Source organism: Neolamprologus multifasciatus, chromosome 12, assembly GCF_963576455.1.
Source record: "Neolamprologus multifasciatus chromosome 12, fNeoMul1.2, whole genome shotgun sequence".
Classification (NCBI taxonomy): domain Eukaryota; kingdom Metazoa; phylum Chordata; class Actinopteri; order Cichliformes; family Cichlidae; genus Neolamprologus; species Neolamprologus multifasciatus.
In genome coordinates this window covers 32956924-32970700 of record NC_140450.1, presented here as the reverse complement: position 1 = coordinate 32970700, position 13777 = coordinate 32956924, and the positions used below count along the sequence as shown (strand labels likewise).

Below are 13777 nucleotides of genomic sequence, written 5' to 3'. Positions count from 1 at the left end.
TTAAGCTCAGTTTTTAAAACCTTAGGATGTAGCTACAGCCCAGCCCATGCAGCAGTATATGAATGACTAACCTCGTATTGTGGATGGATTATCTCAGTTGTTCTCCTGGCTGAACTTTGGTCCTTTTACAACATCCTGCCATGCGATTACATTTGTTCCTGACCACCGAGAACACTCATGTTAACTTTTATCGAGTGGAAAAAAAGTTAGCTTGTTTATATTATGCTAACATAGCTGTGTCGCTAGCGGTCACGTAGCACATCATTATATAGCAGATATATATATATATATATATATATATATATATATATATATATATATATATATATATATATATATATATATATACATAATAAAACTTAATTGACTTTTTGATGGCATTTTACAAACAGTACTGCAGTGGTTATTATTATATTTACATGCTTCCATCTCCCGCTTCTGGTCGGTGACAACTTGTACTGATCGGCTCTCCTTTTTCTCCCTCCTCGCGCTCACACAAACATAACAGGTACAGCAGTCCATTCTCCCTGCAGCACGGACTACACTGCCCATGAGGATACATTCTTTAGGGCAATGCCTGTAACACTCTGCCTATTGCCTTCACATTAAATCATTAAAAAAAATTTCTTCATGTCATTATGGGGGCCGCAAATAGAGATGGCATGAGCCGCCAGATTGACACACAGGTATTAGAGCCTCTTAATCCGCGTTTTGTTTAGGTTTCCTTCAGTGTGGAATTACCAAAAATAGAGAGAGCATAGCCTAATATATGAAACGGGAAAAGACCACCGTGTAATCCATTTATTTCAACAAAGTAACTGTATTCGGAATTCTACCCTTTTAAACGGTAACTAACGGAATACAGTTACTCATATTTTGTATTTTAAATACGTAACGACGGTACATGTATTCCATTACTCCCCAACACTGGTGATTGGATGCATCAGTGAGGGTGATGATACGGATTACTGGGCTGTGATTGACTCCTTTGGCATGTGGTACAAGCAGAATCTTTTGCAGTTTGACAAAGACCAAAGAATTGATTGTAGGAGGACCAGAAATCCTGTGACACCTGTTTCACTCCAGGAGGTTGCTGAGGACATTGTGGAAGACTATAAATACCTTGGAATACACACAAAAAATAAACTGGAATGCACTCTATAGAACGGGCCAGTTGTCATTTCTATTTTTGGAGGTGGGTGAGGTCTTGGTCTTCATACAAGAAAGTAATAAGTTCCAATAGTGACCAATAGGAAACCACCATACTCCCATTGAAAATGGAGTACACAAGATTTATTTTTCCTCCAAAGAAGACTAGTGGCTGAAGACACAGTTCTGGCTGGTTCAGATAATATTGATGTAAATATTAAACCTCCACCAGGGACCTCTCACAGTTCAAAGACCCTAGACAGCACCTTCCCCCGTGACAGCCATTGGGACTGGCTGTGATACAAAACAGCTGTGTGGTCAGAGCCCATTTCATCGCACAGTGCCGAAAAAAATCCGGGTTTTTACAGGTCGTGTTTTGATGTAGTTGATTGAGGCAATGACATCAGTAATTACATCGCTCAGGTCAGGACTCAGCTGTTTAGATGCCAGTGCTTCGCAGTGTATCATACAGTGCGTCCACTGCACATTTGGGGAGATGCGCTTGATGAGCGCTTGCAGCCCTCCTCATTTCCCACCCATAGCATGCGCCCTGTCTGTGCAGATCCCCACACAGTGTTCCCATTTTCAGCTCTGCCTCTTTCAAGTAAGATTCTATGATTGTAAACAGCTCTTCTGCAGTAGCTCTGTCAGGAACTTGTTTGTAGAAAAGTAATTCCTCCCTCATCTCCATCAATGAATCTGAAATACGTTAACAGTAAGCAGTCTTTGTGACTGTCAGTGGCTTGATCCATCTGCAGAGAAAAGCGGCTGTCACGCACCATTGTTCGATGGTGAAAGATGTACCTTTAATCTTGAAACTAGAGAAAAACTAGATAATTTTCACTTGTTTCATTGCTGATTTTTTTCACTTAATACAAGATGTTTTACCTTGAAATAAGTGGAAAAAAAATCTGCCAATGAAACAAGTGAAAATTATCTAGTTTTTCTTTTGTTTCAAGATTCACTGTCTTGAAATAAGTTCATATATCTTACTGGAATGTTGCTTTGTAGCTGATTTTCTCTTACTTTAAGTGTAATGAGATATTTTGACTAGAAACAAGACAAATATACTTGGTAAGATTTTGAGTTTTTGCAATGTACTCTTAAAGGTACGACCAAAAATTCCACATTTCTTTCTCTTTCTCTTTCTCTTCCTCTTTCACTTCCTCTTTCTCCAGTAGAGTCATCTTAAACCTATTCAGCACTGCTGTTCAGCACATATAGCCAGACAGAGAGTCCATATGTCACTTGCTGAGCTTTAAATTAATTTTTCTCTTATATGACGGTTGTCGGTTCGAGTTGTGACAAGGAGCTGTTTGCTTTGATTTTTCCAAGTAATATCAGTGTTTAGTACACGGCTCTAAACACACACATATGCAACAGTCCTTTCTACACTGGCCACAGTCATCAATGCTGAATAAGTATCAATGGTATTTAGATTTAATTTTAGCATTAAATACATTTTAGATGTCTTAATGCTTTGTCACAATTTTTGGTAAACTTTGTTGTTCTGATAAAAATCTAAATAAAGATTGAAGTGAAATTCTTGGTCACCATCAGCATTTATGACTGTCCAATTTGACTAAAAGTCAATGGCACCTATTTTGTTGTTGAAGTTTAGGAATATATAGGAAGATATATTGACTTGTGTTTTTCAAAAACAATAACATTTCTCATGTTTTGCTATGTATATATTGTCGTTGCACTATTTCAACTGAAAATCGGGGTATAAATTATGTGATCACTGAATTCTCTTTTCAGTGTACCCAACCTTTTCAGACACATTGTCGAAACAAGAGTTTATGTATCCACTGTGTGTGGATAAACAATCTTTACCGAGCTCACTTTTACAGTAGAAGCCAATAAGAAATTGTAGAAAGCACTCAGAGCCAGTGTGGCAGGAACTGTTTATTTAGGCTCTTGCACAGTCTTCAAAAAAAATGCAGAGGGGGAAGTGAAAAACAAAGTGAAGAGCAATCAGAGGAAGTGGCGGTAGCTAGAAAAAAATACTCCCAGCAGATCTGAATCACATGATATGCCAAAGGGAAGCCAAAACGTCAAGCAAAGCATAAGGGCCAGTTAATAATATTAGGTATTATAGTGAACAGCTTACCAATTTACCAAGGTGAAAATACCAAGGTGAAGGCACACAAAGTCCTATGATAAGAAGAAGATTGCCCACTAGTGATGTGTCGGTCGCGAACGAAACTGCTCTTAGAGCCGACTCTTTGAAGTGAACGACGCGAGCCGGCTCCCGTGTTTTTTGTTTTTCTCACCCTCTCTTTCGCAGTTTTTTTCCGCTTCACTCCGCACACGAGTCTTGTGCTTTGCGCTGGGCAGAGGGGGGAGGGGCGGTAGTTACACTGGCAGTAGCACAGGAACAGAGCGGGAGGGAGAGAGAGAGAAAGAGCCAGGTACAACAACGTCACATTAGAAAGGTATAGTAATCATCCACAACTATTTTCAGTTGCGGATGATAAAGGATTCAGAAAGTTTATTCATGCAGGCCCATATGACAGAGAATGTGCATCTTCTTTTTGTTTATTATATAATTTAAATAGTTAAAAATTGAAATGTAAATAGTTGGTTTTTGTATTATATGATTTATTTATTACATTTTATGTGGAGTGAATAAATAAAAGTATATTTACGGTAACCGCTAGAGACAAAGCATGTACAAACTCTGAAGCACGTACAAAAGACAGCAGAAGTGCTCCAGGATGCTAGGGCGCAGTGTTGAGCTTTTGTTACCTAGTGGTTTCACAAGCCAGGGAGTACCAACGACCGGATTTGGTGTGTGGTAGTAAAATGGTAAATGGTCAGCCCGTTCTCACTCCCGAGGCGTAACATGCCGACGTTTTGTCACGTCCCGCGGCGTTCCTGAGGAACGGGAAAGGAGACCTTCGGCGTTCTTATGGTATGCGGTGGGTTATGGCTGAAATCCAGTGCAATGACGCTCCCGCGGTAATAGACGTTCCAGCCCTGTATTCCAGCCCTAAACCTAACCTTATCCCTAGCCCTAACCATAACCTTTTTCCTGACCTTAACCATGACTTTAATTATGTTAAATAGCGTGTTTCTAAGTGATTTGAAGAAAAAGAGCAAACATGTGTAGATTGAGTCCATACGGTTCTCATATTTCCTCATTTTTCCGAGGTCGTCACTTAGGAACGTGGTGGGTAGCCGAAAACGTAATATGTTGACGATTTGTCACCTAGCGTAAAATGTTACGCTTTGGGAGTGAGAATGTGTTGAAATGGTCTGTATTTGTATAGCGCTTTACCCCAAAGCGCTTTACACATCCAGTCATCCACCAATCCACACACACATTCACACACTGGTAGTAAAAGGTAAATTAACACTTTTTTGAATTATTTAAATATATATGAGTGCTTGTGTATAAATACACAAACAATACACATGTGCTTTCAATTGTGTAATTTAAGTGATCTAGGTAGCTCTGTTTTGAAAGTTCAGTTAACGCTAGAAATGTGTTTGGCAGTTTGTATTATTAAGTAATAACCTCCAGCTTGCACTTGAGTCGTCTTGATGCATGCTCAATCACCCATCAGTTTTGAAAATATTTTTGTGATTTTGTTGTCAGCAGATTCAACTATGTAAAGAAAAAAGTATTTAATAAGAATATTTGATTCATTCTGATCTGGAATGTCTTATTTTTGTGTTCCCTTTATTTATTTGAGCAGTGTAATATAACTCAGTGTTGTAAAGCTTCTTACTTTAATTACCCTTTTCCTCACTGTGCTTGTTTCCTTTTTTACTATCTCAACACTGATTGGCTCTGGAATTTGTCCCTTAATTTAACTCACCTAAGACACATTATATAAGGACTGCACTCACTTTCAGCCCAATCTTTTCACTCCCACTTGGGGCAGCAGCTGAGGTGAGTTTGATTTAGTCTTCTGCGTTTAAACTAGGGATGGACCAATCTGATATTACATATCGGTATCGATCCAATACTGGACTAAATTACTGGGTCGGATATCGGAGAGAAATAAAAAAAAATGTAATTCGATCCATTAAGTATCACAAAAGCTCCTCACAAAACTTGCGACATGGCGTAACCCAGCTCATGACCTTAACTGCTAAGGCTTAGCACACAGGTGTCGAACTCCAGGCCTCGAGGGCCGGTGTCCTGCAGGTTTTATGTGTGTCTTTGATCCAACACAGCTGATTTAAATGGCTAAATGACCTCCTCAACATGTCTTGAAGTTCTCCAGAGGCCTGGTAATGAACTCTCGACTGCCTCTTCTCTCTCCCTCCCTCTCCTGTTACTACTTCAATCATGAAACCGATCAATGATCAGCTGATCGGCTTTTCTGTCGCGAATCCGTGTCCCTTGTTTGTTTATCGCCCACTTTGCACCAGAAAGAGAAAACAGCATGGTCCAGCAGCACGTTTAAGCTTGATAAGCTGTTGTTAGAATGTATTTAATTTTACTTTCTACACCAGGTTCCTTTTCTATGTAGCTGACAGCTGGTAACTGTGCAGAGGCGGGTCTAGCAAAGTTTTGCCAGGGGGGCAGGTAGGGCATTAACAGGGAAAGGGGGGCACAGAGACATACTTTTCTTTCTTATTTTCATTTCAAATGTTTAGCTATTAATTGCGATTAATCGCAATTACTTGATCAATAGCCTGGCTACAATTATACTTTTTCAGCTTTATATTTAATCTTGTAATAAACATTTATGCAATATAATGAAGTAAATGGAGAATAAACAAAGAATGTATGCTTAAATTTAAAGAGAATTTGAATAGTTTTTTTCAGTCTTTTAGCACAGGTTCTCCTGTGAAATGCAACTTCTTAAAAAACCTATATACTAATAGGTAAGTATACACTGATATATATAAGTGCAATCAAACAATTAAAAATTCCCCAAGAGTGACAGAGAGAGAGTGTAAATGTTTACAGAGTTTTTGGTTAACATGAATGTTCAAGCTGTTCAATAAACGTATTAAGTACGTATATTCCCCCTATTTCGGGTCACTTTTGCTGGTCCAAGCCCGGATAAATTAGTAGGGTTGGAATTGTGACATTAAAAAAAACAATAATTGCTAAAATAAATTTAATTTGTCATTCTAAATAAATTCTAAATGCATTTAGGACGTTTTTTACTCTGTCTCTTCAACAATGTTATTTCTCTCTCCAACAACGTAGGTTACAATTACATTAGCATGACCAGTTATGCAAATTGGGTGACGACGTTATTAAGCGACTTTTAGGACAGCCAATAGCGATTTTCCTTACTGACGAGTTGGCAACACTGGCCCGGCCCATGCAGCAGTATATCAATGACTACCCTCGTATTGTGGATGGATTATCTCTGTGGTTCTCCTGACTGACGTTTGGTCCGTTTACAGCATCCTGCCATGTGATTACATTTGCCCATAACCACTGGGGACCCTCACATGAACTTTTATTGAGTGGAAAGAGCCCTCCATTTGTTACTCTGTCACTCTGTAAAATCTGAACATTCTTGTCTAAGATTTAACATGTCATAAATGGCATGTCATTTATGACTCAGACTGTTGTTTTCTCTGTGACCCGTTATCATGCAGGGAAGGAGCAGTTCCTGCTAGTGATAGATAAGTGCTGAACAAGCAGTTTCACTCCGTACCAGGAAGAGAAGCCTCTCCTGGCACACACACACACACACACAGACACATCCACATTCCAATGTCATGAACGAATGCACCTACTGTTGTATAAATAAAGACCAGAGCAGGAGCAGAGCGCAAGTCCCTGAGCCCCCACTCTCGGGTGCGAGCGCTCTGTGACTGCCCTCACAAGTAAAAACTGTAGCATGTGTGTCTCCACTCTCTGACTCTCAGCTGAAGAAGTGTCTTTAGGATACATCTCTTGACAAAGGTCATCTCTGAAACACCAAAGAGGCACTTGTCTCTATTCAGTTTAAGTCCATTCTTTTTAACTCTCCACAAAAGTTTCTCCAGCCTTTTATCATGTTGTTGTCTTGTATTTCTCCAAACTACGAGGTAATCTATGTAGACTCTGGTGCCTTTCAGCCCTTTGATCAGGGATTCCATTGCCCTGTGGAAGATTTCTGGTGCTGATTTAATTCCAAATGGGAACCTCAAGAAACAATGCCCAAATGGTATATTGAAGCTGGTGTACCTGCTGCTTTCTGGGTCTAGCCTCAGCTGCCAAAATCTGTGTGACGCATCCAGTTTGCTAAAAAAAACGTAGCTCCTGCCATTTAACTCATTATTTCCTCTCTCTTGGGGAACTGATAATGCTCTGTTTTAATATAATTTTTAATATTATTTAATATTTCTTTCATTTGGATCTTTGGGATCAAGGCAGACTCTTACTAGAGTTCTCCCAGACTCGTTCACTGACACCCATTTGAGTCTCTTTAAAGCTTTTTTTTTTTTTTTCCAAACCTGCCCGTATAGTGGAGCAGGCAATCTCCTTGGGGCATGCACCACAGGTACGGCATCATCCTTGAGCTGGATTTTGTAGGTGTAAAGTAAAATTCCATGTCCTTTGAAGACTGAAGGAAATTTACTGATAATGTCTGAACTTCCTTCATCCTCTTGGTGTTCCAGTCTTTTGACTTGTTTGGCTACTTTTATGTCATCAGTAATAAGTCCTCAGATGTTTTATCTCCTAAAAGCGCCTCGTACATCAAGCACAATGATGAACAAAATGTTATGCTGTTTGCCTTTTGCCGTCACTTTAAGTCTTTATCCACCTTTTGTTTGTATTGGCTGGTTATTGTATGCCTTCAGCGGTGTGACTTTTTCTATAAATCTTCTAGGCTTCCTAGTTAGTGCCTTGAAATCCTTCTCATTGATCAAATTAGCTTTGGCCCCTGTGTCAATTTTAAATGTTACCAGTGTCCGATTGACTAACAGTGGAGCAGTCTATCTATCATCTGTGACTGAACCAACACTTTGGCCAGTGTTAATTCTTGAAGACTGTGCACTGACATCTTCATGTGACACCATCTTGATGAAAAATGTTTCACTTAGATCATCGCTGTCATCTGTGTCTTCCTGCACAGTGTGTACTTTTTGTCCCTTCTTCTTGGAGAGACACATTTTGCATAATGGTTCTGTCCTTTACATTTTGCACATTTTTTTTTCCATATGCGGGACATTGTTTTGGTCGGTTTCTCTCCACATCTCTTGCAAGTGAACATTTCATTGTCATGTTTTGTTTTTGTTGTCATTGGTTTTGAATTTACTCCATGGCTTTCTTTTAATCTACACTACGTTCACTTCCTCATTTTCTTGTTGATCTGCTCCTTGAACAGGCTTTCTAAAAGTCAGTACATGTTGCGGTGCTAGCTTACTGACTTGACTGATCCTTAAAGCATTTTCCAGCGTGGGTTCTGTTTCCCTCAACAGTTTTTCTGAGCTTCTTCTCATTAGTTCCAAACACTATTTCATCTCCTATCATAGTCTCTAAGATCACCGAAATTACAGGACGGAGCTTTAATCAGAAAAGTATCAAATGACTCACCCTGGTGTTGTAAGCGTGAGAGAAAGACGTATCGCTCGTACATTTCATTTTTCTTTGACAGACAGTGCTCGTCAAATTTCTTCATGACTTCATCAAAGTTATTTTTGTCCTTGAGCTGAGCAAACACAAGTGTTGGAGACCTCTATTGCTTCTGTGCCGGTGATGGTGAGCAGCATGGCTATTTTTCTTTCATCTGCCCGGCGATCCACTCCAACAGCCGCAATATACAGTTTGAACTGCTGTTTGAAAGTCCTCCAACTTGCAACCACATTTCCAGTCAGTTTCAACGGACTTGGCAGTTTTATTGTATCCATCTTGTTGTGTTTGCTTCTTATTCTTCACCCAAATCCTGGTACTATGTAATGTTCTTATTCCTCCCCACATAGCAAAATTGGTATGGCCCAGATCTGGCCCACACAATGTGCTTACACATGGCCCACATACCGCAAAGAATGAAGGCCCTTTGGTGGCCCAGATCTGGTTTGCCAGAGGTGGCCCACACATGGGCCAGCACAGGACCAGTTGCAGACACACTGCTGGCCCTGTGCTGGCTCAGAACCGTTTCAGCTCTGGCCCCCAGATGTCAGCCTAATATGTACCTTACCTTACCTCGAGCCAGGGATCGAACCATTACGCTTCCGATCAGTAGGTGATCTGCTGAGCTACAGCCACCCAGCGATAAACCTGAGTAAACCCTCACTAGATTTTGGATAAAGTGTACACTCACAAACCTGCATTTGAAACATTGGCTACCATAGCAGTATAGTATTGCAACTTTTGGGTCTTCTAACTTCCATCATTGCCAAACCTGGCCCACATCTGGTTGACATACACCCAGCCATGACACCAGTCAGTCAGAAGTGCCAGCTTGATGCCAGATCCAGATCAGACCTGTTTTCTATGAACCTGGGCCACATAAACCAAACCACAATTGGGCCAGATGTGGCATGCCATCACATAAATGGTGCCATCTATGCCAGGCCTGGCCCACATCTGGATGACATACCACTTACCATGCCAGAAGTCAGCCAGCGGTGCTGGCTTGACACCAGATCTGGGCCACACGCGTCTGCTATGTGGGTCTATGAATAAACTGGTGAAATCAAAAAACGTGACTCTCACAGTGCACCCGGTGCTCTCCAGATGAGAGAAGGCCCAATGCACTGTGTTCAGTTTTGCTCAACAGAATCATTTGTTTCAATGTTTTTGCTCAGGAGGAACACTCACACTGGAGGACTTGGCCTCTTATAAAGTCGCATTGACTGTGTTACGGCCCTAGCAGGGCCTCCTCCTGAAGGTGCCTGTGTGGGCGTGTCCTTCAATCTCTTCTGCCTGGGGTACCACCTTTCTCTTTTACACAGCTGACTCACATCAGTAATTAAAGGGATTTAAGCTCAGGGACAGGTGAGCTCTGGGCCAGAGTGCCATGTGAATGGTTACAGCTACTGAGCGGTGTGTTTGATGGTTGCTGCTAGTGAGCTGTGGGTGTTCTGTTGCAGCTAGCAAGCTGTGCGTTTGGGGTGTTTGCAGCTAGTGAGCTGCTCTCTCTTTTTGACTTACGTTTTACTTTATTGACCAACGTTTGAGTTTTGTTTGTTTCCTTAAATGGTGATAGCGGCTTGTCCGTCTCTTTTAGTTGAGCTACTTTAATAAAACTCTTTAATTTAACCATTTTGCCTCTGTCTCCTTTTTCTGACCCGGACACATTTTGTTACTTTTTTTTGTTGTTGTTTTTTTTCAGCAAAATTATCCACACCCACCGCCGTGCTATGAAGTCTGGGATATGTTGGGCCACGAAGTCTACACCGCCACATCCTTAAAATTCAGGGAAATCAAGGACGCATTTGAGGGCCGCATTTCGAGCAGCCTGCGAATTGGGATACAGCCCATAAGTCGCAGCTAGACTGGGAACGCCTTGGTGTTCCCCTGGACAAGCTGGAGGAGGTAGCTGGGGAAAGGGAAGTCTGGGCTTCTCTGCTTAAGCTGCTGCCCCCCCAACCCCCTCCCACAACTCATCCCCAGATAAGTGGAAGAAGATGGATGGATTTTCTTTTCTTTTTAGTATTGCTTATTGTTTTGACATTTCTGTATTTTCTGTAATGTGTTTGTTTTTGATTCTCTATATTTCCTACAGATGGCAAAGAATTTCACAAAAGAGAGCTTTGCTGATGTCATACGGCAAAAAATAACTAACAAGACTCATCAAAACGATTATTAGAAAATCACCTCAAATCGAGACACCACTGGTACCACACATGTATCTGTGCTGGCTGAAGATGGATCTATTGTGTCTGTAACCAGCACCATCAATAACAAGTCAGTAGCTGCATCATTCTGTTTCACTGTTAGAAACCAGCTATCAGATATTTTTCTTTCTTTGATAAAAATTTAATATTTCTTTTGTTTACAGATTTGGCTGCAAGCACTGGAATCATTCTCAACAACCAGTCTGACTTCTGCAATAGAACTAATAGCATTTCTCCTGGTGAAGAGATGCTTTCTACATTTAATATTTATATACAAGTAATCAGATGAGGAGGGCAGATTATTTCAATACTAATACCACAAAGAGGTTTTTTTTCCTGAAATCATTTTCCTGAAATTCCTTATTACATTTCTTTAAGTAATGTGTCAGTTCACCTATCCATATAAGCCTTTCATAACTTTCTGACACATATTCCACACATTAGGGTAATAAAGGTGTTACTCAGTTTGGGGATAGTAATTTAGGAGGCCAGTCAGCCAGTTTCAATTGCTGTGATATTGTGATTAATATTCAGTTTAAAGACTTGTAACAGCCAGGCCTTCATCATTTATTTGTTGCTCATTGTCTGTATGCACGGTAAGAGGGACCTCTGAAGTTGTTCCTAGAGTTTGAACAACTTCCCATATGAAATTATTTAATCATTGAAGTCCAAGTCAAAGATCTTGGTCATTGGAGGGACCGGTGGGACTATGATCACAACTGCACTGGCCTCAGTATATGTCCATAGTAATCACACAAAGTGCCATTAAGATAAACTGGCACAGACTAATGCCCGTCTTTGTTGTTGTAGTAAGTGTCATGGTCACAACTTGCTTCATTTTAATCCATCCTGTAGTCCTGACTTTCCCCTCGCTAAGATTGATATTCTTTTATTTCTCTCCAAGGCACTCATGAACCACCTTTGGTTTGGAAAGAGCATTAAGGAGACAATTGCTACTCCAGTTGTTTATGTTCATTTATTTCATTTCATTTATTTATAAAGCACATTTAGTAACAATAGAGAGTTGACCAAAGTGCTGTACAAAGTAGTAAAAGAAGTGAAGCAAAGAAGTGTGTGAAGCACACACACACACACACACACACACACACACACACACACACACACACACTCTGTCTCTCGCTCTCTCTCTCTGTCTTTCTAAGAGAGTCAGTTATGTTAGACAGCATAGCTTTAAGTTTCAGACCTTCCTGCATTAACAAAGCCACAAAATCTGTAGCAGATTCTGTACTCCTGGAAAATATTTGAACAAGTCACCGAATATCACTAAAGATGATCAAGAAGAAACAACAACCCACATGTGTGACTGACATTCTTTCACTCTTCTGCTCAGATTATTTGTGCACATTCTCATCTATCTTGTACAATTTCTTACTTGTTCTTCTATTGTAAAAGTCAGGACAATACAGATCATATACTACTATAATTCAATCACATGTCTAAAAAAGCCTGGATATACTGAAAGTATAAATCAGTGATCAAGTCATTTAAATAATTAATTATTATATAATTAATTATTTAAATGTAATTTTAAAAAGTGCATAGACAACATTGTAAAAGCTCAGAAATGTTATTTTATTTCTTGAAATTTTTAGGTAAACACTCATTATTGGCTGTATAATACATACTGACCATCAGCTATATTGTTATTGTTATCATAAATGTTGCTATTTTGCAGTTATGCATTCCTGTTTTGATTTTGATTCCAGCATGTTTCAATATTGGGATGAGGCACCAAAAGACTGAAAATTTATATAATGCTAAAAAAAACATCCACTTACACACTTACAGTGCAGATACAACTACATAATTTCCAGTTAGAAAAGTGACAATGCGCCTTAAACTTGCATTCTTTCTAAACAGCAGGACAACAGGAGGGAAATCCTCTACAAAAATGTCTGGTTGTATTGAGGTTTTGCAGACGTGTGTGTGTGAGAGAGAGAGAGAGAGAGAGAGAGAGAGAGAGAGGATTAAGGAATGAGTGGGGTCACTAAGGAGCTACTAATCCAAAAATGTCTAACTATAAAATGTTTTATTTAAAAACAAATTATATTGAGTGAACTGTGATTGACAAACACAGGGTTTTGTGGGGAAAAGTGAGAAAAAGTATTCATATGTATATAGTAAATAGTAAATAAAGAAATTCATGTGACTGAATGGATGTCATTGTAAGCCCATCACAGACTAGAGTCACCAATATTACAGGTTAACCCCGTATCACCGCAACATCGGCACTTCATGGTTCCACTGGTCAGTTCCACAGAGAGAGGTAGAGGAAGCAGCGTTAAACATCGTAGAAGGTAGCTCTGCTTACCAGTGAACAAACACCGCTACGCTGCGCCTACCAGTACCCACCCAGCGGATATATGTGCGCAGTACGTCACTGTGCTATCTTGAAAAATGAACAAGCTGTAAACTTTCAGAGGAAGTGGATTACGCAGAGAAGAAAACAGCGATGCCTGAGTCAGGAGAAGAAAGACTAGGATGCAAAAATATGAAATGCTGGGTTATCTTCTTAAGTGTACTCTTAATTATTGCTGTAATTATAATTGGTGTAATTTCCGGATTATGTTTTTTTACCCCGTCGCGCAAGGACCCTGATTGCACATTCTCAAAAGCTGCAGTGGCCGCAGACTCCGGGAAATGTTCAGAGATTGGACGGTGAGTAACATTTCAAACTTAGGACACATTTTTGCTTTCACATTACGCATAATGCAAACTTTAGCGCTAAAACATCTGTGAGAATGGCGTAACCTGCGTCATCATTATGGATTTATGTTTTTTCTATATCTATTTACAAGATAACTACTCATAACTACATTCTAATTTCACCTTCTTTACAAAACCAATATGCCATTTC

At 40.0% G+C, this 13777-nt stretch overlaps 1 pseudogene across 1 annotated transcript in view; it reads left to right on the top strand.

Annotated features, from left to right (window-relative positions):
* Positions 1–13289: 13289 nt before the first annotated feature.
* The window catches only part of LOC146507342 (glutathione hydrolase 5 proenzyme-like), a 32528-nt pseudogene continuing 32040 nt past the window's right edge, over positions 13290–13777 (top strand). The window contains exon 1 of the transcript XR_014877070.1: positions 13290–13578. The product of XR_014877070.1 is annotated as a glutathione hydrolase 5 proenzyme-like (transcript). The remainder of the gene's footprint in view (positions 13579–13777) is intronic.